Here is a 21,956-nt window from a genome sequence, read left to right as displayed (position 1 = left end):
TTTCCTAGGTACTGTTTGAAGTTCCTGCAGTTTTCACTGTAAAACCGAGTTGGAGCTAGTACCTCCCCATATATATTTATGGAGTGTAATTTGCACCTGAAAAGGAATTATGTGTTCCCAACAAGCTAGGTGAATGACGGCTTTCACACACACTTATCTCTCAGAAATGAGCATGAGGAGAGACGTTTGTTCATTTGGAAAAACGGAACGGGTTGCAGGAGAAATTTTACTGTGGTTTCTCAGTCTGTATCCTATTGCCATTTAGATGTTCCTGCAGTTTCACTGTAAAACCGATTTAGAGCTTGAACCTGCCCATATATATGTATGGAGTGTAGTTTGCAACTGAAAGGAACTTTGTGTTCCCAACAAGCTAGTTGAACGACGTCTTAAACATACACATATCTCTCAGAGCTGAGCATGTGGAAAGACTTTCGTTCATCTAGCACAAAAGGAAAGGGTTGCAGAAGAAACTTTTAATGTGGTTTCTAAGTCCTTTTCTTGTGACTGTATGAAGTTCCTGCAGTTTTCACTGTAAAACCGATTTGGAGCTACTACCTACCCATATATATATAATTAGAGTAGTTTGCAACTGAAAAAGAACTTGGTGTTCGCAACAAGCTAGTTGAATGACGGCTTTCACACACACTTATCTCTCAGAACTGAGCATGTGGAGAGACGTTCTTTCATCTAGAACAATGGGAACGGGTTGCAGGGGAATCTTTTACTCTGGTTTCCCAGTCTGTTTCCTAGTGCCTGTTTGAAGTTCGTGCAGTTTTCACTGTAAAACCGAGTTGGAGTTGTACTTCCCCATATATATGTAAGTAGTGTAGATGGCAACTGAAAAGGAACTTTGTGTTCCCAACAAGCTAGGTGAAGGACGGTTTCTCACACATGTATCTCTCTGATCTGAGCGTGTGGAGAGACATTCGTTCATCTAGCACAATGGGAACGGGTTGCAGTATAAACTATTACTCTGGTTTCTCAGTCTGTTTCCTAGGTGCTGTTAGAAGTTCTTGAAGTTTTCACTGTAAACCCGAGTTGGAGCTAGTACCATCCCATATATATTTATTTAGTGTAGTTGGCACCTGAAAAGGAATTATGTGTTCCAAACAAGCTAGGTGAAGGACGGCTTTCACATACACTTATCTCTCAGAACTGAGAATGAAGAGAGACGTTCGTTCATTTGGAAAAACGGAACGGGTTTCAGGAGAAACTTTTACTCTGGTTTCTCAGTCTGTTTCCATTTGAATTTAGATATTCCTGCAGTTTTCACTGTAAAACCGAGTTGGAGCTAGTACCTCCCCATATATATGTATGGAGTGTAGTTTGCAACTGAAAAGGAATTTTGTGTTCCCAACAAGATAGGTGAAGGACGGCTTTCACACACACTTATCTCTCAGAACTGAGCATTTGGAGAGACTTTCGTTCATCTAGCACAAAGTGAACGGGTTGCAGGAGAAACTTTTACTCGGGTTTCTCAGTCTTTTTCCTAGTGCCGGTTAGAAGTTCCTGCAGTTTTCACTGTAAAACCGATTTGGAGCTACTACCTACCCATATATATATAAGGAAAGTAGTTTGCAACTGAAAAGGAACTTTGTGTTCCCAACAAGCTAGTTGAACTACGGCTTTCACACACACTTATCTCTCAGAACTGAGCATGAGGAGAGACGTTCGTTCATCTAGCACAAAGGGAACGGGTTGCAGGAGAAACTTTTACTCCGGTTTCTCAGTCTGTTTCCTAGCCCAGTTTTAAGTTCCTGCAATTTTCACTGTAAAACCGATTTGGAGCTAGTACTTACCCATATATATGTATGGTGTGTAGTTAGCAATTGAAGAGGAACTTTGTGTTCCCAACAAGCTAGGTGAAGGACGGCTTTCACAAACACATATCTCTCAAAACTGAGCATGTGGAGAGAAGTTCGTTCATCTAGCACAAATGGATTGGTTTGCATGAGGAACTTTTACTCTGGTTTCTTAGTCTCTTTCCTAGTGCCGTTTTGAAGTTCCTGCAATTTTCACTGTAAAACAGTGTTGGAGATCATACCTCCCCATATATATGTATGGAGTGTAGTGTGCAACCTAAAAGGAACTTTGTGTTCCCAAAAATCTAGTTGAAGGACTGCTTTCACACAAACTTACCTCTCAGAACTGAGCATTTGGAGAGACGTTCATTAATCTAACACAAAGGAAACGGGTGCAGGAGAAACTTTTACTCTGTTTTCTCAGTCTGTTTCCTAGGATCGGTTTGAAGTTCCTGCAGATTTCACAGTAAAACCGAGTGAGGAGCTAGTATTTCCCCATATATATGTATGGAGTGTATTTTGCAAATGGAAAGGAACTATGTGTTCCCAACAAGCTAGGTGAAGGACGGCTTTCACACACACTTATCTCTCAGAACTCAGCATGTGGAGAGACGTTCGTTCATCTAGCACAAATGGAACGGTTTGCAGGAGAAATTTTTACTCGGGTTTCTCAGTCTGTTTCCTAGCGCCGGTTTGAAGTTCCTGCAGTTTTCACAGTAAAAACGAGTGTGGAGCCCGTACCTACCCATATATATATATGGATTGTAGTTTGCAATTGAAAAGGAACTTTGGGTTCCCAGCAAGCTAGGTGAAGTACGGCTTTCACACACACTTATCTCTCAGAACTGAGCATGTGGAGAGACTTTCGTTCATCTAGCACAAATGGAACGGGTTGCAGGAGAATCTTTTACTGTGGTTTCTCAGTCTGTTTCCTAGTGCTGGTATGAAGTTCTTGGAGTTTTCACTGTAAAACAGAGCTGGATCTAGTACCTCCCCATATATATGTATGCAGTGTAGTTTGCCCCTGAAAAGGAATTATGTGTTCCCAACAAGCTAGGTGAAGGACGGCTTTCACACACACTTATCTCTCTGAACTGAGCGTGTGGAAAAACGTTCATTCAACTAGCACAAATGAAGGGGTTGCAGGGGAAACTTTTACTCTGGTTTCTCAGTCTGTTTCCTAGTGCGTGTTTGAATTTCCTGCAGTTTTCACTGTAAAATCGAGTTGGAGCTAGTACCTCCCCATATATATGTATGGAGTGTTGTTTGCAAATGAAATGGTACATTTTTCCCATCAAGCTAGGTGAAGGACGGCTTTCACACACACTTTTCTCTCAGAAATGAGCATGTGGAGAGACTTTCTTTCATCTAGCACAAATGGAACGGGTTGCCGGGGAAGCTTTTACTCTGGTTCTCAGTCTGTTTCCTAGTCCCGGTTTGAAGTTCTTGCAGTTTTCAGTGTAAAACCGAGTTGGAGCTAGTACCTCCCCATATATATGTATGGAGTGTAATTTGCAACTGAAAAGGAACTTTGTTTTCAAAATATGCTAGGTGAAGTTCTGCTTTCACACACACTTATCTCTCTGAACTGAGCGTCTAGGGAAATGTTCGTTCAACTAGCACCAAGGGTACCGGTGGGAGGACAATCTTTTACTCTGGTTTCTCAGTCTGTTTCTTAGTGCCTGTTTGAAGTTCCTGCAGTTTTCACTGTAAAATCGAGTTGGAGCTAGTACCTCCCCCTATATATGTATGGAGTGTAGTGTGCATCTGTAAAGGAAGTATGTGTTCCCAACAAGCTAGGTTAAGGACGGATTCACACACAATTATCTCTCAGAAATTAGCATGTGGATAGACGTTCTTTCATCCAACACAAAGGGAAAGGGTTGCAGGAGAAACTTTTACTCTGGTTTCTCATTCTGTTACCTAGTGCCGGTGTGAAGTTCCTGCAGTTTTCACTGTATATAATATTTGGAACTTGTACCTCCCCATATATATATATGGAGTGTTGTTTGCAAATGAAAAAGAACATTTTTCCCATCAAGCTAGGTGAAGGACGACTTTCACACACACTTTTCTCTCAGAAATGAGCATGTGGAGGGACTTTCTTTCATCTAGCACAAATGGAACTGGTTGCAGGAGAATATTTTACTCTGGTTTCTCAGTATGTTTCCTAGTGCCGGTTTTAAGTTCCTGCAGTTTTCACTTTAAAACAGAGTTGGAGCTAGTACCTCCCCATATACATGTATGGAGTGGAGTTTGCAACTGAAATGGAACTTTGTGTTCCCAACAAGCTAGGTGAAGGACGGTTTCACACACACTTATCTCTCAGAAATGAGCATGTGGAGAGACGTTCTTTCATCCAGCAAAAAGGGAACGGTTTGCAGGAGAAACTTTTACTCTGGTTTCTCACTTTTTTCCTTGTGCAGGTTTGAATTTCCTGCAGTTTTCACTGTAAAACCGAGTTGGTACTAGTACCTACTGATATATATGTATGGAGTGTAGTTTGCAACTGAAAAGGAATTTTGTGTTCCCAACAAGCTAGGTTAAGGACGGCTTTCATACACACTTATCTCTCAGAACTGAGCATGTGGAGAGACGTTCGTTCATCTAGCACAAATGTAACGGTTTTCAGGATAAACTATTACTGTGTTTTCTCAGTCTGTTTCCTAGTTCCGGTATGAATTTCCTGCTGTTTTCACTGTAAAACCGAGTTGGAACTAGTACCTCCTCATATATATGAATGGAGTGTAGTTTGCAACTGAAAAGGAACTTTGTGTTCCCAACAAGCTAGGTGAAGGTCGGCTTTCACACACAATTATGTCTCTGAACTGAGCGTGTGGAGAGACGTTCATTCAACTAGCACAAATGAAGGGGTTGCAGGGGAAACTTTTACTCTGGTTTCTCAGTCTGTTTCCTAGTGCCGTTGAGATGTTCCTGCAGTTTTCACTGTAAAACCGATTTGGAGCTAGTACCTACCCATATATATGTATGGAGTGTAGTTTGCAACTGAAAGGAAATTTGTGTTCCCAACAAGCTAGTTGAACGACGTTTTACACATACACATATCTCTCAGAACTGAGCATGTGGAAAGACTTTCGTTCATCTAGCACAAAGGGAAAGGGTTGCAGAAGAAAGTTTTACTGTGGTTTCTAAGTCTGTTTCTTATGCAGGTATGAATATCCTGCACTTTTAATTTTAAAACCGAGTTGGAGCTAGTACCAACCATTTATATGTATGGAGTGTAGTTAGCAACTGAAAAGGAACTTTGTGTTCCCAACAATCTAGGTGAAGGACGGCTTTCACACACACTTATCTCTCAGAACTGAGCATGTGGTGAGACTTTCGTTCATCTAGCAAAAATGGAACGGGTTGCAGGAGAAACTTTTACTCAGGTTTCTCAGTCTGTTTCCTAGGTGCTGTTTGATGTTCCTGCAGTTTTCACTGTAAAACCGAGTTGGAGCTTGTATCTCTCCATATATATTTATGGAGTGTAGTTTGCAACTGAAAAGGATAATTGTGTTCCCAAAAGCTAGGTGAAGGACGGTTTCTCACACAATTATCTCTCTGATCTGAGCGTGTGGAGAGACATTCGTTCATCTAGCACAAAGGGAACGGGTTGCAGGATAAACTATTACTCTGGTTTCTCAGTCTGTTTCCTAGGTACTGTTTGAAGTTCCTGCAGTTTTCACTGTAAAACCGAGTTGGAGCTAGTACCTCCCCATATATATTTATGGAGTGTAATTTGCACCTGAAAAGGAATTATGTGTTCCCAACAAGCTAGGTGAATGACGGCTTTCACACACACTTATCTCTCAGAAATGAGCATGAGGAGAGACGTTTGTTCATTTGGAAAAACGGAACGGGTTGCAGGAGAAATTTTACTGTGGTTTCTCAGTCTGTATCCTATTGCCATTTAGATGTTCCTGCAGTTTCACTGTAAAACCGATTTGGAGCTTGAACCTGCCCATATATATGTATGGAGTGTAGTTTGCAACTGAAAGGAACTTTGTGTTCCCAACAAGCTAGTTGAACGACGTCTTAAACATACACATATCTCTCAGAACTGAGCATGTGGAAAGACTTTCGTTCATCTAGCTCAAATGGAAAGGGTTGCAGAAGAAACTTTTAATGTGGTTTCTAAGTCCTTTTCTTGTGACGGTATGAAGTTCCTGCAGTTTTCACTCTAAAACCGATTTGGAGCTACTACCTACCCATATATATATAATTAGAGTAGTTTGCAACTGAAAAAGAACTTGGTGTTCGCAACAAGATAGTTGAATGACGGCTTTCACACACACTTATCTCTCAGAACTGAGCATGTGGAGAGACGTTCTTTCATCTAGAACAATGGGAACGGGTTGCAGGGGAATCTTTTACTCTGGTTTCCCAGTCTGTTTCCTAGTGCCTGTTTGAAGTTCGTGCAGTTTTCACTGTAAAACCGAGTTGGAGTTGTACTTCCCCATATATATGTAAGTAGTGTAGATGGCAACTGAAAAGGAACTTTGTGTTCCCAACAAGCTAGGTGAAGGACGGTTTCTCACACATTTATCTCTCTGATCTGAGCGTGTGGAGAGACATTCGTTCATCTAGCACAATGGGAACGGGTTGCAGTATAAACTATTACTCTGGTTTCTCAGTCTGTTTCCTAGGTGCTGTTAGAAGTTCTTGAAGTTTTCACTGTAAACCCGAGTTGGAGTTAGTACCACCCCATATATATTTATTTAGTGTAGTTGGCACCTGAAAAGGAATTATGTGTTCCAAACAAGCTAGGTGAAGGACGGCTTTCACATACACTTATCTCTCAGAACTGAGAATGAAGAGAGACGTTCGTTCATTTGGAAAAACGGAACGGGTTTCAGGAGAAACTTTTACTCTGGTTTCTCAGTCTGTTTCCATTTGAATTTAGATGTTCCTGCAGTTTTCACTGTAAAACCGAGTTGGAGCTAGTACCTCCCCATATATATGTATGGAGTGTAGTTTGCAACTGAAAAGGAATTTTGTGTTCCCAACAAGAGAGGTGAAGGACGGCTTTCACACACACTTATCTCTCAGAACTGAGCATTTGGAGAGACTTTCGTTCATCTAGCACAAAGTGAACGGGTTGCAGGAGAAACTTTTACTCGGGTTTCTCAGTCTTTTTCCTAGTGCCGGTTAGAAGTTCCTGCAGTTTTCACTGTAAAACCGATTTGGAGCTACTACCTACCCATATATATATAAGGAAAGTAGTTTGCAACTGAAAAGGAACTTTGTGTTCCCAACAAGCTAGTTGAACTACGGCTTTCACACACACTTATCTCTCAGAACTGAGCATTTGGAGAGACTTTCGTTCATCTAGCACAAAGTGAACGGGTTGCAGGAGAAACTTTTACTCGGGTTTCTCAGTCTTTTTCCTAGTGCCGGTTAGAAGTTCCTGCAGTTTTCACTGTAAAACCGATTTGGAGCTACTACCTACCCATATATATATAAGGAAAGTAGTTTGCAACTGAAAAGGAACTTTGTGTTCCCAACAAGCTAGTTGAACTACGGCTTTCACACACACTTATCTCTCAGAACTGAGCATGAGGAGAGACGTTCGTTCATCTAGCACAAAGGGAACGGGTTGCAGGAGAAACTTTTACTCCGGTTTCTCAGTCTGTTTCCTAGCCCAGTTTTAAGTTCCTGCAATTTTCACTGTAAAACCGATTTGGAGCTAGTACTTACCCATATATATGTATGGTGTGTAGTTAGCAATTGAAGAGGAACTTTGTGTTCCCAACAAGCTAGGTGAAGGACGGCTTTCACAAACACATATCTCTCAAAACTGAGCATGTGGAGAGAAGTTCGTTCATCTAGCACAAATGGATTGGTTTGCATGAGGAACTTTTACTCTGGTTTCTTAGTCTCTTTCCTAGTGCCGTTTTGAAGTTCCTGCAATTTTCACTGTAAAACAGTGTTGGAGATCATACCTCCCCATATATATGTATGGAGTGTATTGTGCAACCTAAAAGGAACTTTGTGTTCCCAAAAATCTAGTTGAAGGACTGCTTTCACACAAACTTACCTCTCAGAACTGAGCATTTGGAGAGACGTTCATTAATCTAACACAAAGGAAACGGGTGCAGGAGAAACTTTTACTCTGTTTTCTCAGTCTGTTTCCTAGGATCGGTTTGAAGTTCCTGCAGATTTCACAGTAAAACCGAGTGAGGAGCTAGTATTTCCCCATATATATGTATGGAGTGTATTTTGCAAATGGAAAGGAACTATGTGTTCCCAACAAGCTAGGTGAAGGACGGCTTTCACACACACTTATCTCTCAGAACTCAGCATGTGGAGAGACGTTCGTTCATCTAGCACAAATGGAACGGTTTGCAGGAGAAATTTTTACTCGGGTTTCTCAGTCTGTTTCCTAGCGCCGGTTTGAAGTTCCTGCAGTTTTCACAGTAAAAACGAGTGTGGAGCCCGTACCTACCCATATATATATATGGAGTGTAGTTTGCAATTGAAAAGGAACTTTGGGTTCCCAGCAAGCTAGGTGAAGTACGGCTTTCACACACACTTATCTCTCAGAACTGAGCATGTGGAGAGACTTTCGTTCATCTAGCACAAATGGAACGGGTTGCAGGAGAATCTATTACTGTGGTTTCTCAGTCTGTTTCCTAGTGCTGGTATGAAGTTCTTGGAGTTTTCACTGTAAAACAGAGCTGGATCTAGTACCTCCCCATATATATGTATGCAGTGTAGTTTGCCCCTGAAAAGGAATTATGTGTTCCCAACAAGCTAGGTGAAGGACGGCTTTCACACACACTTATCTCTCTGAACTGAGCATGAGGAGAGACGTTCGTTCATTTGGAAAAAGTAACGGGTTGCAAGTGAAACATTTACTGTGGTTTCTCAGTCTGTTTCCTATTGCCGTTTAGATGTTCCTGCAGTTTTCACTTTAAAACCGATTTGGAGCTTGTACATACCCATATATATGTATGGAGTGTAGTTTGCAACTGAAAGGAACTTTGTGTTCCCAACAAGCTAGTTGAACGACGTCTTTCACATACACATCTCTCTCAGAACTGAGCATGTGGAAAGACTTTCGTTCATATACCACAAAGGGAAAGGGTTGCAGAAGAAACTTTTACTCTGGTTTCTCAGTCTGTTTCTTAGTGCCGGTTTGAAGTTCTGCAATTTTCACTTTAAAAACGAGTTCGAACTAGTACCTCCCCATATAGAGGTATGGAGTGTAGTTTGCAACTAAAAAGGAACTTAGTTTTCCCAACAACCTAGGTGAAATACTGCTTTCACACACACATAACTCTCAGAAATGAGAATGTGGAGAGACATTCTTTCATCTAGCACAAAGGGAATGGGTAGCAGGAGAAATTTTTACTCTCGTTTCTCAGTCTATTTCCTAGTGCCGGTATTGAGTTCCTGCTGTTTTCACTGTTAAAGCGAGTTGGAGCTCGTACATGTCCATATATATGTATGGAGTGTAGTTTGCAAATGAAAAGGAACTTTGTGTTCCCAACAAGATAGGTGAAGGACGGCTTTCACACACACTTATCTCTCAGACCAGAGCATGTGGAGAGACGTTCGTTCATTTAGCACAAATGGATCGGGTTGCAGGGGAAACTTATACTCTGGGTTCTCAGTCTGTTTCCTAGTGCATGTTTGAAGTTCCTGCAATTTTCACTGTAAAACAGAGTTGGAGCTAGTACCTACCCATATAAATGTATGGAGTGTACTTTGCAACTGATAAGGAATTTTGTGTTCCCAACAACCTAGGTGAAGGACGGCATTCACACACACTTATCTCTCAGAACTGAGCATGTGGAGAGAACTTCGTTCATCTAGCACAAAAGGAACGGTTTGCAGGACAATCTTTTACTCTGGTTTCTCAGTCTGTTTCCTAGTGCGTGTTTGAATTTCCTGCAGTTTTCACTGTAAAATCGAGTTGGAGCTAGTACCTCCCCATATATATGTATGGAGTGTTGTTTGCAAATGAAATGGTACATTTTTCCCATCAAGCTAGGTGAAGGACGGCTTTCACACACACTTTTCTCTCAGAAATGAGCATGTGGAGAGACTTTCTTTCATCTAGCACAAATGGAACGGGTTGCCGGAGAAGCTTTTACTCTGGTTCTCAGTCTGTTTCCTAGTCCCGGTTTGAAGTTCTTGCAGTTTTCACTGTAAAACCGAGTTGGAGCTAGTACATCCCCATATATATGTATGGAGTGTAATTTGCAACTGAAAAGGAACTTTGTTTTCAAAATATGCTAGGTGAAGTTCTGCTTTCACACACACTTATCTCTCTGAACTGAGCGTCTAGAGAAACGTTCGTTCAACTAGCACCAAGGGTACCGGTGGGAGGACAATCTTTTACTCTGGTTTCTCAGTCTGTTTCTTAGTGCCTGTTTGAAGTTCCTGCAGTTTTCACTGTAAAATCGAGTTGGAGCTAGTACCTCCCCCTATATATGTATGGAGTGTAGTGTGCATCTGTAAAGGAAGTATGTGTTCCCAACAAGCTAGGTTAAGGACGGATTCACACACAATTATCTCTCAGAAATTAGCATGTGGATAGACGTTCTTTCATCCAACACAAAGGGAAAGGGTTGCAGGAGAAACTTTTACTCTGGTTTCTCATTCTGTTACCTAGTGCCGGTGTGAAGTTCCTGCAGTTTTCACTGTATATAATATTTGGAACTTGTACCTCCCCATATATATATATGGAGTGTTGTTTGCAAATGAAAAACAACATTTTTCCCATCAAGCTAGGTGAAGGACGACTTTCACACACACTTTTCTCTCAGAAATGAGCATGTGGAGGGACTTTCTTTCATCTAGCACAAATGGAACTGGTTGCAGGAGAATCTTTTACTCTGGTTTCTCAGTATGTTTCCTAGTGCCGGTTTGAAGTTCCTGCAGTTTTCACTTTAAAACAGAGTTGGAGCTAGTACCTCCCCATATACATGTATGGAGTGGAGTTTCCAACTGAAATGGAACTTTGTGTTCCCAACAAGCTAGGTGAAGGACGGTTTCACACACAATTTTCTCTCAGAAATGAGCATGTGGAGAGACGGTCTTTCATCCAGCAAAAAGGGAATGGTTTGCAGGAGAAACTTTTACTCTGGTTTCTCACTTTTTTCCTTGTGCCGGTTTGAATTTCCTGCAGTTTTCACTGTAAAACCGAGTTGGTACTAGTACCTACTGATATATATGTATGGAGTGTAGTTTGCAACTGAAAAGGAATTTTGTGTTCCCAACAAGCTAGGTTAAGTACGGCTTTCATACACACTTATCTCTCAGAACTGAGCATGTGGAGAGACGTTCGTTCATCTAGCACAAATGTAACGGTTTTCAGGATAAACTATTACTGTGTTTTCTCAGTCTGTTTCCTAGTTCCGGTATGAATTTCCTGCTGTTTTCACTGTAAAACCGAGTTGGAACTAGTACCTCCTCATATATATGAATGGAGTGTAGTTTGCAACTGAAAAGGAACTTTGTGTTCCCAACAAGCTAGGTGAAGGTCGGCTTTCACACACAATTATGTCTCTGAACTGAGCGTGTGGAGAGACGTTCATTCAACTAGCACAAATGAAGGGGTTGCAGGGGAAACTTTTACTCTGGTTTCTCAGTCTGTTTCCTAGTGCCGTTGAGATGTTCCTGCAGTTTTCACTGTAAAACCGATTTGGAGCTAGTACCTACCCATATATATGTATGGAGTGTAGTCTGCAACTGAAAGGAAATTTGTGTTCCCAACAAGCTAGTTGAACGACGTTTTACACATACACATATCTCTCAGAACTGAGCATGTGGAAAGACTTTCGTTCATCTAGCACAAAGGGAAAGGGTTGCAGAAGAAAGTTTTACTGTGGTTTCTAAGTCTGTTTCTTGTGCAGGTATGAATATCCTGCACTTTTAATTTTAAAACCGAGTTGGAGCTAGTACCAACCATTTATATGTATGGAGTGTAGTTAGCAACTGAAAAGGAACTTTGTGTTCCCAACAATCTAGGTGAAGGACGGCTTTCACACACACATATCTCTCAGAACTGAGCATGTGGTGAGACTTTCGTTCATCTAGCAAAAATGGAACGGGTTGCAGGAGAAACTTTTACTCAGGTTTCTCAGTCTGTTTCCTAGGTGCTGTTTGATGTTCCTGCAGTTTTCACTGTAAAACCGAGTTGGAGCTTGTATCTCTCCATATATATTTATGGAGTGTAGTTTGCAACTGAAAAGGATAATTGTGTTCCCAAAAGCTAGGTGAAGGACGGTTTCTCACACAATTATCTCTCTGATCTGAGCGTGTGGAGAGACATTCGTTCATCTAGCACAAAGGGAACGGGTTGCAGGATAAACTATTACTCTGGTTTCTCAGTCTGTTTCCTAGGTACTGTTTGAAGTTCCTGCAGTTTTCACTGTAAAACCGAGTTGGAGCTAGTACCTCCCCATATATATTTATGGAGTGTAATTTGCACCTGAAAAGGAATTATGTGTTCCCAACAAGCTAGGTGAATGACGGCTTTCACACACACTTATCTCTCAGAAATGAGCATGAGGAGAGACTTTCGTTCATTTGGAAAAACGGAACGGGTTGCAGGAGAAATTTTACTGTGGTTTCTCTGTCTGTACCCTATTGCCATTTAGATGTTCCTGCAGTTTCACTGTAAAACCGATTTGGAGCTTGAACCTGCCCATATATATGTATGGAGTGTAGTTTGCAACTGAAAGGAACTTTGTTTTCCCAACAAGCTAGTTGAACGACGTCTTAAACATACACATATCTCTCAGAACTGAGCATGTGGAAAGACTTTCGTTCATCTAGCACAAAAGGAAAGGGTTGCAGAAGAAACTTTTCATGTGGTTTCTAAGTCCTTTTCTTGTGCCGGTATGAAGTTCCTGCAGTTTTCACTGTAAAACCGATTTGGAACTACTACCTACCCATATATATATAAGGAGAGTAGTTTGCAACTGAAAAAGAACTTGGTGTTCCCAACAAGATAGTTGAAGGACGGCTTTCACACACACTTATCTCTCAGAACTGAGCATGTGGAGAGACGTTCTTTCATCTAGAACAAAGGGAACGGGTTGCAGGGGAATCTTTTACTCTGGTTTCCCAGTCTGTTTCCTAGTGCCGGTTTGAAGTTCCTGCACTTTTCACTTTAAAACCGAGTTGGAGTTGTACTTCCCCATATATATGTAAGTAGTGTAGATGGCAACTGAAAAGGAACTTTGTGTTCCCAACAAGCTAGGTGAAGGACGGTTTCTCACACACTTATCTCTCTGATCTGAGTGTGTGGAGAGACATTCGTTCATCTAGCACAAAGGGAACGGGTTGCAGTATAAACTAATACTCTGGTTTCTCAGTCTGTTTCCTAGGTGCTGTTAGAAGTTCCTGAAGTTTTCACTGTAAACCCGAGTTGGAGCTAGTACCACCCCATATATATTTATTTAGTGTAGTTGGCACCTGAAAAGGAATTATGTGTTCCAAACAAGCTAGGTGAAGGACGGCTTTCACATACACTTATCTCTCAGAACTGAGAATGAAGAGAGACGTTCGTTCATTTGGAAAAACGGAACGGGTTTCAGGAGAAACTTTTACTCTGGTTTCTCAGTCTGTTACCTTTTGAATTTAGATGTTCCTGCAGTTTTCACTGTAAAACCGAGTTGGAGCTAGTACCTCCCCATATATATGTATGGAGTGTAGTTTGCAACTGAAAAGGAACTTTGTGTTCCCAACAATCTAGTTGAAGGACGGCTTTCACACACACTTATCTCTCAGAACTGAGCATGTGGAGAGACGTTCCTTCATCTAGCACAAAGGGAACGGGTTGCAGGAGAAACTTTTACTCTAGTTTTTCAGTGTGTTTCCTAGTGCCGGTTTGATGTTCCTGCAGTTTTCACTGTAAAACAGAGTTGGATCTAGGACCTCCCCATATATATTTATGGAATGTAGTTTACAACTGGAAAGGAACTTTGCGTTCCCAATAATGTAGGTGAATGGCTTCTTTCACACACACTTATATCTCAGAACTAAGCATGTGGAAAGACGTTCGTTCATCTAGCACAATGGGAAAGGTTTGTAGGAGAAACTATTACTCTGGTTTCTCAGTCTGATTCCTAGTGTCGGTATGAAGTTCCTCGAGATTTCACTGTAAAACCGAGATTAAGTTGGTACCGCCCCATATATATGTATGCAGTGTAGTTGCAAACTGAAAAGGAACTTTGTGTTCCCAACAAGCTAGTTGAAGGACGGCTTTCACAAACACATATATCTCAAAACTGAGCATGTGGAGAGAAGTTCGTTCATCTAGCACAGATGGATTGGTTTGCATGAGGAACTTTTACTCTGGTTTCTTAGTCTCTTTCCTAGTGCCGTTTTGAAGTTCCTGCAATTTTCACTGTAAAAGAGTGTTGGAGATCATACCTCCCCATATATATGTATGGAGTGTAGTTTGCAACCTAAAAGGAACTTTGTGTTCCCAAAAATCTAGTTGAAGGACGGCTTTCACACAAACTTACCTCTCAGAACTGAGCATTTGGAGAGACGTTCATTAATCTAACACAAAGGAAACGGGTGCAGGAGAAACTTTTACTCTGGTTTCTCAGTCTGTTTCCTAGGACCGGTTTGAAGTTCCTGCAGATTTCACAGTAAAACCGAGTGAGGAGCTAGTACTTCCCCATATATATATATGGAGTGTATTTTGCTAATGGAAAGGAACTTTGTGTTCCCAACAAGCTAGGTGAAGGACGGCTTTCACACACACTTATCTCCCAGAACTCAGCATGTGGAGAAACTTTCTTTTATCTAGCACAAATGGAACGGTTTGCAGGAGAAATTTTTACTCTGGTTTCTCAGTCTGTTTCCTAGCGCCGGTTAGAAGTTCCTGCAGTTTTCACAGTAAAAACGAGTGTGGAGCCCGTACCTACCCATATATATATATGGAATGTAGTTTGCAATTGAAAAGGAACTTTGTGTTCCAAGCAAGCTAGGTGAAGTACGGCTTTCACACACACTTATCTCTCAGAACTGAGCATGTGGAGAGACTTTCGTTCATCTAGCACAAATGGAACGGTTTGCAGGACAATCTTTTACTCTGGTTTCTCAGTCTGTTTCCTAGTGCGTGTTTGAATTTCCTGCAGTTTTCACTGTAAAATCGAGTTGGAGCTAGTACCTCCCCATATATATGTATGGAGTGTTGTTTGCAAATGAAATGGTACATTTTTCCCATCAAGCTAGGTGAAGGACGGCTTTCACACACACTTTTCTCTCAGAAATGAGCATGTGGAGAGACTTTCTTTCATCTAGCACAAATGGAACGGGTTGCCGGAGAAGCTTTTACTCTGGTTCTCAGTCTGTTTCCTAGTCCCGGTTTGAAGTTCTTGCAGTTTTCACTGTAAAACCGAGTTGGAGCTAGTACATCCCCATATATATGTATGGAGTGTAATTTGCAACTGAAAAGGAACTTTGTTTTCAAAATATGCTAGGTGAAGTTCTGCTTTCACACACACTTATCTCTCTGAACTGAGCGTCTAGAGAAACGTTCGTTCAACTAGCACCAAGGGTACCGGTGGGAGGACAATCTTTTACTCTGGTTTCTCAGTCTGTTTCTTAGTGCCTGTTTGAAGTTCCTGCAGTTTTCACTGTAAAATCGAGTTGGAGCTAGTACCTCCCCCTATATATGTATGGAGTGTAGTGTGCATCTGTAAAGGAAGTATGTGTTCCCAACAAGCTAGGTTAAGGACGGATTCACACACAATTATCTCTCAGAAATTAGCATGTGGATAGACGTTCTTTCATCCAACACAAAGGGAAAGGGTTGCAGGAGAAACTTTTACTCTGGTTTCTCATTCTGTTACCTAGTGCCGGTGTGAAGTTCCTGCAGTTTTCACTGTATATAATATTTGGAACTTGTACCTCCCCATATATATATATGGAGTGTTGTTTGCAAATGAAAAACAACATTTTTCCCATCAAGCTAGGTGAAGGACGACTTTCACACACACTTTTCTCTCAGAAATGAGCATGTGGAGGGACTTTCTTTCATCTAGCACAAATGGAACTGGTTGCAGGAGAATCTTTTACTCTGGTTTCTCAGTATGTTTCCTAGTGCCGGTTTGAAGTTCCTGCAGTTTTCACTTTAAAACAGAGTTGGAGCTAGTACCTCCCCATATACATGTATGGAGTGGAGTTTCCAACTGAAATGGAACTTTGTGTTCCCAACAAGCTAGGTGAAGGACGGTTTCACACACAATTTTCTCTCAGAAATGAGCATGTGGAGAGACGGTCTTTCATCCAGCAAAAAGGGAATGGTTTGCAGGAGAAACTTTTACTCTGGTTTCTCACTTTTTTCCTTGTGCCGGTTTGAATTTCCTGCAGTTTTCACTGTAAAACCGAGTTGGTACTAGTACCTACTGATATATATGTATGGAGTGTAGTTTGCAACTGAAAAGGAATTTTGTGTTCCCAACAAGCTAGGTTAAGTACGGCTTTCATACACACTTATCTCTCAGAACTGAGCATGTGGAGAGACGTTCGTTCATCTAGCACAAATGTAACGGTTTTCAGGATAAACTATTACTGTGTTTTCTCAGTCTGTTTCCTAGTTCCGGTATGAATTTCCTGCTGTTTTCACTGTAAAACCGAGTTGGAACTAGTACCTCCTCATATATATGAATGGAGTGTAGTTTGCAACTGAAAAGGAACTTTGTGTTCCCAACAAGCTAGGTGAAGGTCGGCTTTCACACACAATTATGTCTCTGAACTGAGCGTGTGGAGAGACGTTCATTCAACTAGCACAAATGAAGGGGTTGCAGGGGAAACTTTTACTCTGGTTTCTCAGTCTGTTTCCTAGTGCCGTTGAGATGTTCCTGCAGTTTTCACTGTAAAACCGATTTGGAGCTAGTACCTACCCATATATATGTATGGAGTGTAGTCTGCAACTGAAAGGAAATTTGTGTTCCCAACAAGCTAGTTGAACGACGTTTTACACATACACATATCTCTCAGAACTGAGCATGTGGAAAGACTTTCGTTCATCTAGCACAAAGGGAAAGGGTTGCAGAAGAAAGTTTTACTGTGGTTTCTAAGTCTGTTTCTTGTGCAGGTATGAATATCCTGCACTTTTAATTTTAAAACCGAGTTGGAGCTAGTACCAACCATTTATATGTATGGAGTGTAGTTAGCAACTGAAAAGGAACTTTGTGTTCCCAACAATCTAGGTGAAGGACGGCTTTCACACACACATATCTCTCAGAACTGAGCATGTGGTGAGACTTTCGTTCATCTAGCAAAAATGGAACGGGTTGCAGGAGAAACTTTTACTCAGGTTTCTCAGTCTGTTTCCTAGGTGCTGTTTGATGTTCCTGCAGTTTTCACTGTAAAACCGAGTTGGAGCTTGTATCTCTCCATATATATTTATGGAGTGTAGTTTGCAACTGAAAAGGATAATTGTGTTCCCAAAAGCTAGGTGAAGGACGGTTTCTCACACAATTATCTCTCTGATCTGAGCGTGTGGAGAGACATTCGTTCATCTAGCACAAAGGGAACGGGTTGCAGGATAAACTATTACTCTGGTTTCTCAGTCTGTTTCCTAGGTACTGTTTGAAGTTCCTGCAGTTTTCACTGTAAAACCGAGTTGGAGCTAGTACCTCCCCATATATATTTATGGAGTGTAATTTGCACCTGAAAAGGAATTATGTGTTCCCAACAAGCTAGGTGAATGACGGCTTTCACACACACTTATCTCTCAGAAATGAGCATGAGGAGAGACTTTCGTTCATTTGGAAAAACGGAACGGGTTGCAGGAGAAATTTTACTGTGGTTTCTCTGTCTGTACCCTATTGCCATTTAGATGTTCCTGCAGTTTCACTGTAAAACCGATTTGGAGCTTGAACCTGCCCATATATATGTATGGAGTGTAGTTTGCAACTGAAAGGAACTTTGTTTTCCCAACAAGCTAGTTGAACGACGTCTTAAACATACACATATCTCTCAGAACTGAGCATGTGGAAAGACTTTCGTTCATCTAGCACAAAAGGAAAGGGTTGCAGAAGAAACTTTTCATGTGGTTTCTAAGTCCTTTTCTTGTGCCGGTATGAAGTTCCTGCAGTTTTCACTGTAAAACCGATTTGGAACTACTACCTACCCATATATATATAAGGAGAGTAGTTTGCAACTGAAAAAGAACTTGGTGTTCCCAACAAGATAGTTGAAGGACGGCTTTCACACACACTTATCTCTCAGAACTGAGCATGTGGAGAGACGTTCTTTCATCTAGAACAAAGGGAACGGGTTGCAGGGGAATCTTTTACTCTGGTTTCCCAGTCTGTTTCCTAGTGCCGGTTTGAAGTTCCTGCACTTTTCACTTTAAAACCGAGTTGGAGTTGTACTTCCCCATATATATGTAAGTAGTGTAGATGGCAACTGAAAAGGAACTTTGTGTTCCCAACAAGCTAGGTGAAGGACGGTTTCTCACACACTTATCTCTCTGATCTGAGTGTGTGGAGAGACATTCGTTCATCTAGCACAAAGGGAACGGGTTGCAGTATAAACTAATACTCTGGTTTCTCAGTCTGTTTCCTAGGTGCTGTTAGAAGTTCCTGAAGTTTTCACTGTAAACCCGAGTTGGAGCTAGTACCACCCCATATATATTTATTTAGTGTAGTTGGCACCTGAAAAGGAATTATGTGTTCCAAACAAGCTAGGTGAAGGACGGCTTTCACATACACTTATCTCTCAGAACTGAGAATGAAGAGAGACGTTCGTTCATTTGGAAAAACGGAACGGGTTTCAGGAGAAACTTTTACTCTGGTTTCTCAGTCTGTTACCTTTTGAATTTAGATGTTCCTGCAGTTTTCACTGTAAAACCGAGTTGGAGCTAGTACCTCCCCATATATATGTATGGAGTGTAGTTTGCAACTGAAAAGGAACTTTGTGTTCCCAACAATCTAGTTGAAGGACGGCTTTCACACACACTTATCTCTCAGAACTGAGCATGTGGAGAGACGTTCCTTCATCTAGCACAAAGGGAACGGGTTGCAGGAGAAACTTTTACTCTAGTTTTTCAGTGTGTTTCCTAGTGCCGGTTTGATGTTCCTGCAGTTTTCACTGTAAAACAGAGTTGGATCTAGGACCTCCCCATATATATTTATGGAATGTAGTTTACAACTGGAAAGGAACTTTGCGTTCCCAATAATGTAGGTGAATGGCTTCTTTCACACACACTTATATCTCAGAACTAAGCATGTGGAAAGACGTTCGTTCATCTAGCACAATGGGAAAGGTTTGTAGGAGAAACTATTACTCTGGTTTCTCAGTCTGATTCCTAGTGTCGGTATGAAGTTCCTCGAGATTTCACTGTAAAACCGAGATTAAGTTGGTACCGCCCCATATATATGTATGCAGTGTAGTTGCAAACTGAAAAGGAACTTTGTGTTCCCAACAAGCTAGTTGAAGGACGGCTTTCACAAACACATATATCTCAAAACTGAGCATGTGGAGAGAAGTTCGTTCATCTAGCACAGATGGATTGGTTTGCATGAGGAACTTTTACTCTGGTTTCTTAGTCTCTTTCCTAGTGCCGTTTTGAAGTTCCTGCAATTTTCACTGTAAAAGAGTGTTGGAGATCATACCTCCCCATATATATGTATGGAGTGTAGTTTGCAACCTAAAAGGAACTTTGTGTTCCCAAAAATCTAGTTGAAGGACGGCTTTCACACAAACTTACCTCTCAGAACTGAGCATTTGGAGAGACGTTCATTAATCTAACACAAAGGAAACGGGTGCAGGAGAAACTTTTACTCTGGTTTCTCAGTCTGTTTCCTAGGACCGGTTTGAAGTTCCTGCAGATTTCACAGTAAAACCGAGTGAGGAGCTAGTACTTCCCCATATATATATATGGAGTGTATTTTGCTAATGGAAAGGAACTTTGTGTTCCCAACAAGCTAGGTGAAGGACGGCTTTCACACACACTTATCTCCCAGAACTCAGCATGTGGAGAAACTTTCTTTTATCTAGCACAAATGGAACGGTTTGCAGGAGAAATTTTTACTCTGGTTTCTCAGTCTGTTTCCTAGCGCCGGTTAGAAGTTCCTGCAGTTTTCACAGTAAAAACGAGTGTGGAGCCCGTACCTACCCATATATATATATGGAATGTAGTTTGCAATTGAAAAGGAACTTTGTGTTCCAAGCAAGCTAGGTGAAGTACGGCTTTCACACACACTTATCTCTCAGAACTGAGCATGTGGAGAGACTTTCGTTCATCTAGCACAAATGGAACGGTTTGCAGGAGAATCTTTTACTGTGGTTTCTCAGTCTGTTTCCTAGTGCTGGTATGAAGTTCTTGGAGTTTTCACTGTAAAACAGAGCTGGATCTAGTACCTCCCCATATATATGTATGCAGTGTATTTTGCAACTGAAAAGGAACTTTGTGTTCCCAAGAAGCTAGATGAAGGACATCTTTCACACACACTTATCTCTTAGAACTGAGCATGTGGAGAGAAATTCGTTCATCTAGCACAAATGGAACGGGTTGCAGGAGAAACTTTTACTCTGGTATCTCAGTCTGTATGCTTGTACTGGTGTGAATTTCATGCAGTTTTCACGGTAAAACAGATTTGGAGCTAGAGCCTCCCAATATAAATGTATGGAAGGTAGTTTGCTATTGAAAAGGAACTTTGTGTTTCCAAAAAGGTAGGTGAAGTATGGCTTTCACACACACTTATCTCTCAGAACTGAGCATGTGGAGAGACTTTCGTTCATCTAGCAAAAAGGGAACGGTTTGCTTTGAAATTTTACTCTGGTTTCTCAGTCTGTTTCCTAGCGCCGGTTTGATGTTCCTGCCGTTTTCACAGTAAAACCGAGTGTGAAGCTCGTACTTCCCCATATATATATATGGAGTGTAGTTTGGAACTGAATAGGAACTTTCTTTTCCCAGCAAGCTAGGTGAAGGACGGCTTTCACACACACATATCTCTGAGAACTGAGCATGTGGAGAGACGTTTGTTCATCTAGTACAAAGTGAACGGTTTGCAGGAGAAATTTTACTCTGTTTTCTCAGTCTTTTTCTTAGTGCATGTTAGAAGTTCCTGCATTTTTCACTGCAAAACCATGTTGGAGGTAGTACCACCCCATATATATATATGGAATGTAGTTTGCAACTGAAAAGGAATTTCGTGTTCCCAACAAGATAGGTGAAGGACGGCTTTCAGACACACTTATCTCTCAGAACTTAGCATGTGAAGAGACGTTCGTTCATCTAGTACAAGTGGAACGGTTTGCAGGAGAACCTTTTACTGTGGTTTCTCCGTCTGTTTCCTAGTGCTGATATGAATTTCCTGGAGTTTTCACTGTAAAACCGAACTGGAGCTAGTACTTCCCCATATATATGTATTCACTTTATTTTGCAACTGAAAAGGAACTTTGTGTTCCCAACAATCTAGGTGAAGGACGGCTTTCACACACACTTATCTCTCAGAACTGAGCATGTGGAGAGACGTTAGTTCATCTAGCACAATGGGAACGGGTTGCAGGAGAAACTTTTACTGTGGTTTCTCAGTCTGTTTCCTAGTACCGGTATGAAGTTCCTCGAGTTTTTACTGTAAAACAGAGTTGGAGCTTGTACCGCCCCATATATATGTATGGAGTGTATTTTGCAACTGAAAAGGAACTTTGTGTTCCCAACAAGCTAGATGAAGGACGGCTGTCACTCAAACTTATCTCTCAGAACTGAGCATGTGGAGAGACGTTCATTCATCTAGCAAAAACGGAACGTTTTGCAGGAGAAACTTTTACTCTGGATTCTCAGTCTGTTTCCTACAGCCGGTATGAATTCCTGGAGTTTTCAGTGTAAAACCGAGCTGGAGCTAATACCTCCACATATATATGTATGGATTGTAGTTTGCAACTGAAAAGGATCTTTGTGTTCCCAACAAGCTAGTTGAAGGACGGCTTTAACGCACACTTTTCTCTGAGATATGAGCATGTGGAGAGAAGTTCGTTCATCTAACACAAATGGAACGGGTTGCAGGAGAAACTTTTAGTCTGGTATCTCCGTTTTTATGAATGTGCCGGTGTGAAGTTCCTGCTGTTTCCACTGTAAAACCGAGTTGGAGCTAGTACCACCTCATATATAAGAATGAAGTGTAGTTTGCAACAGGAAAGGAACTTTGTGTTCCCAAAAAACTA

Source organism: Camelus bactrianus, chromosome 11 (genome assembly GCF_048773025.1).
Source record: "Camelus bactrianus isolate YW-2024 breed Bactrian camel chromosome 11, ASM4877302v1, whole genome shotgun sequence".
Classification (NCBI taxonomy): Eukaryota; Metazoa; Chordata; class Mammalia; order Artiodactyla; family Camelidae; genus Camelus; species Camelus bactrianus.
This window is presented reverse-complemented; position numbering follows the sequence as displayed.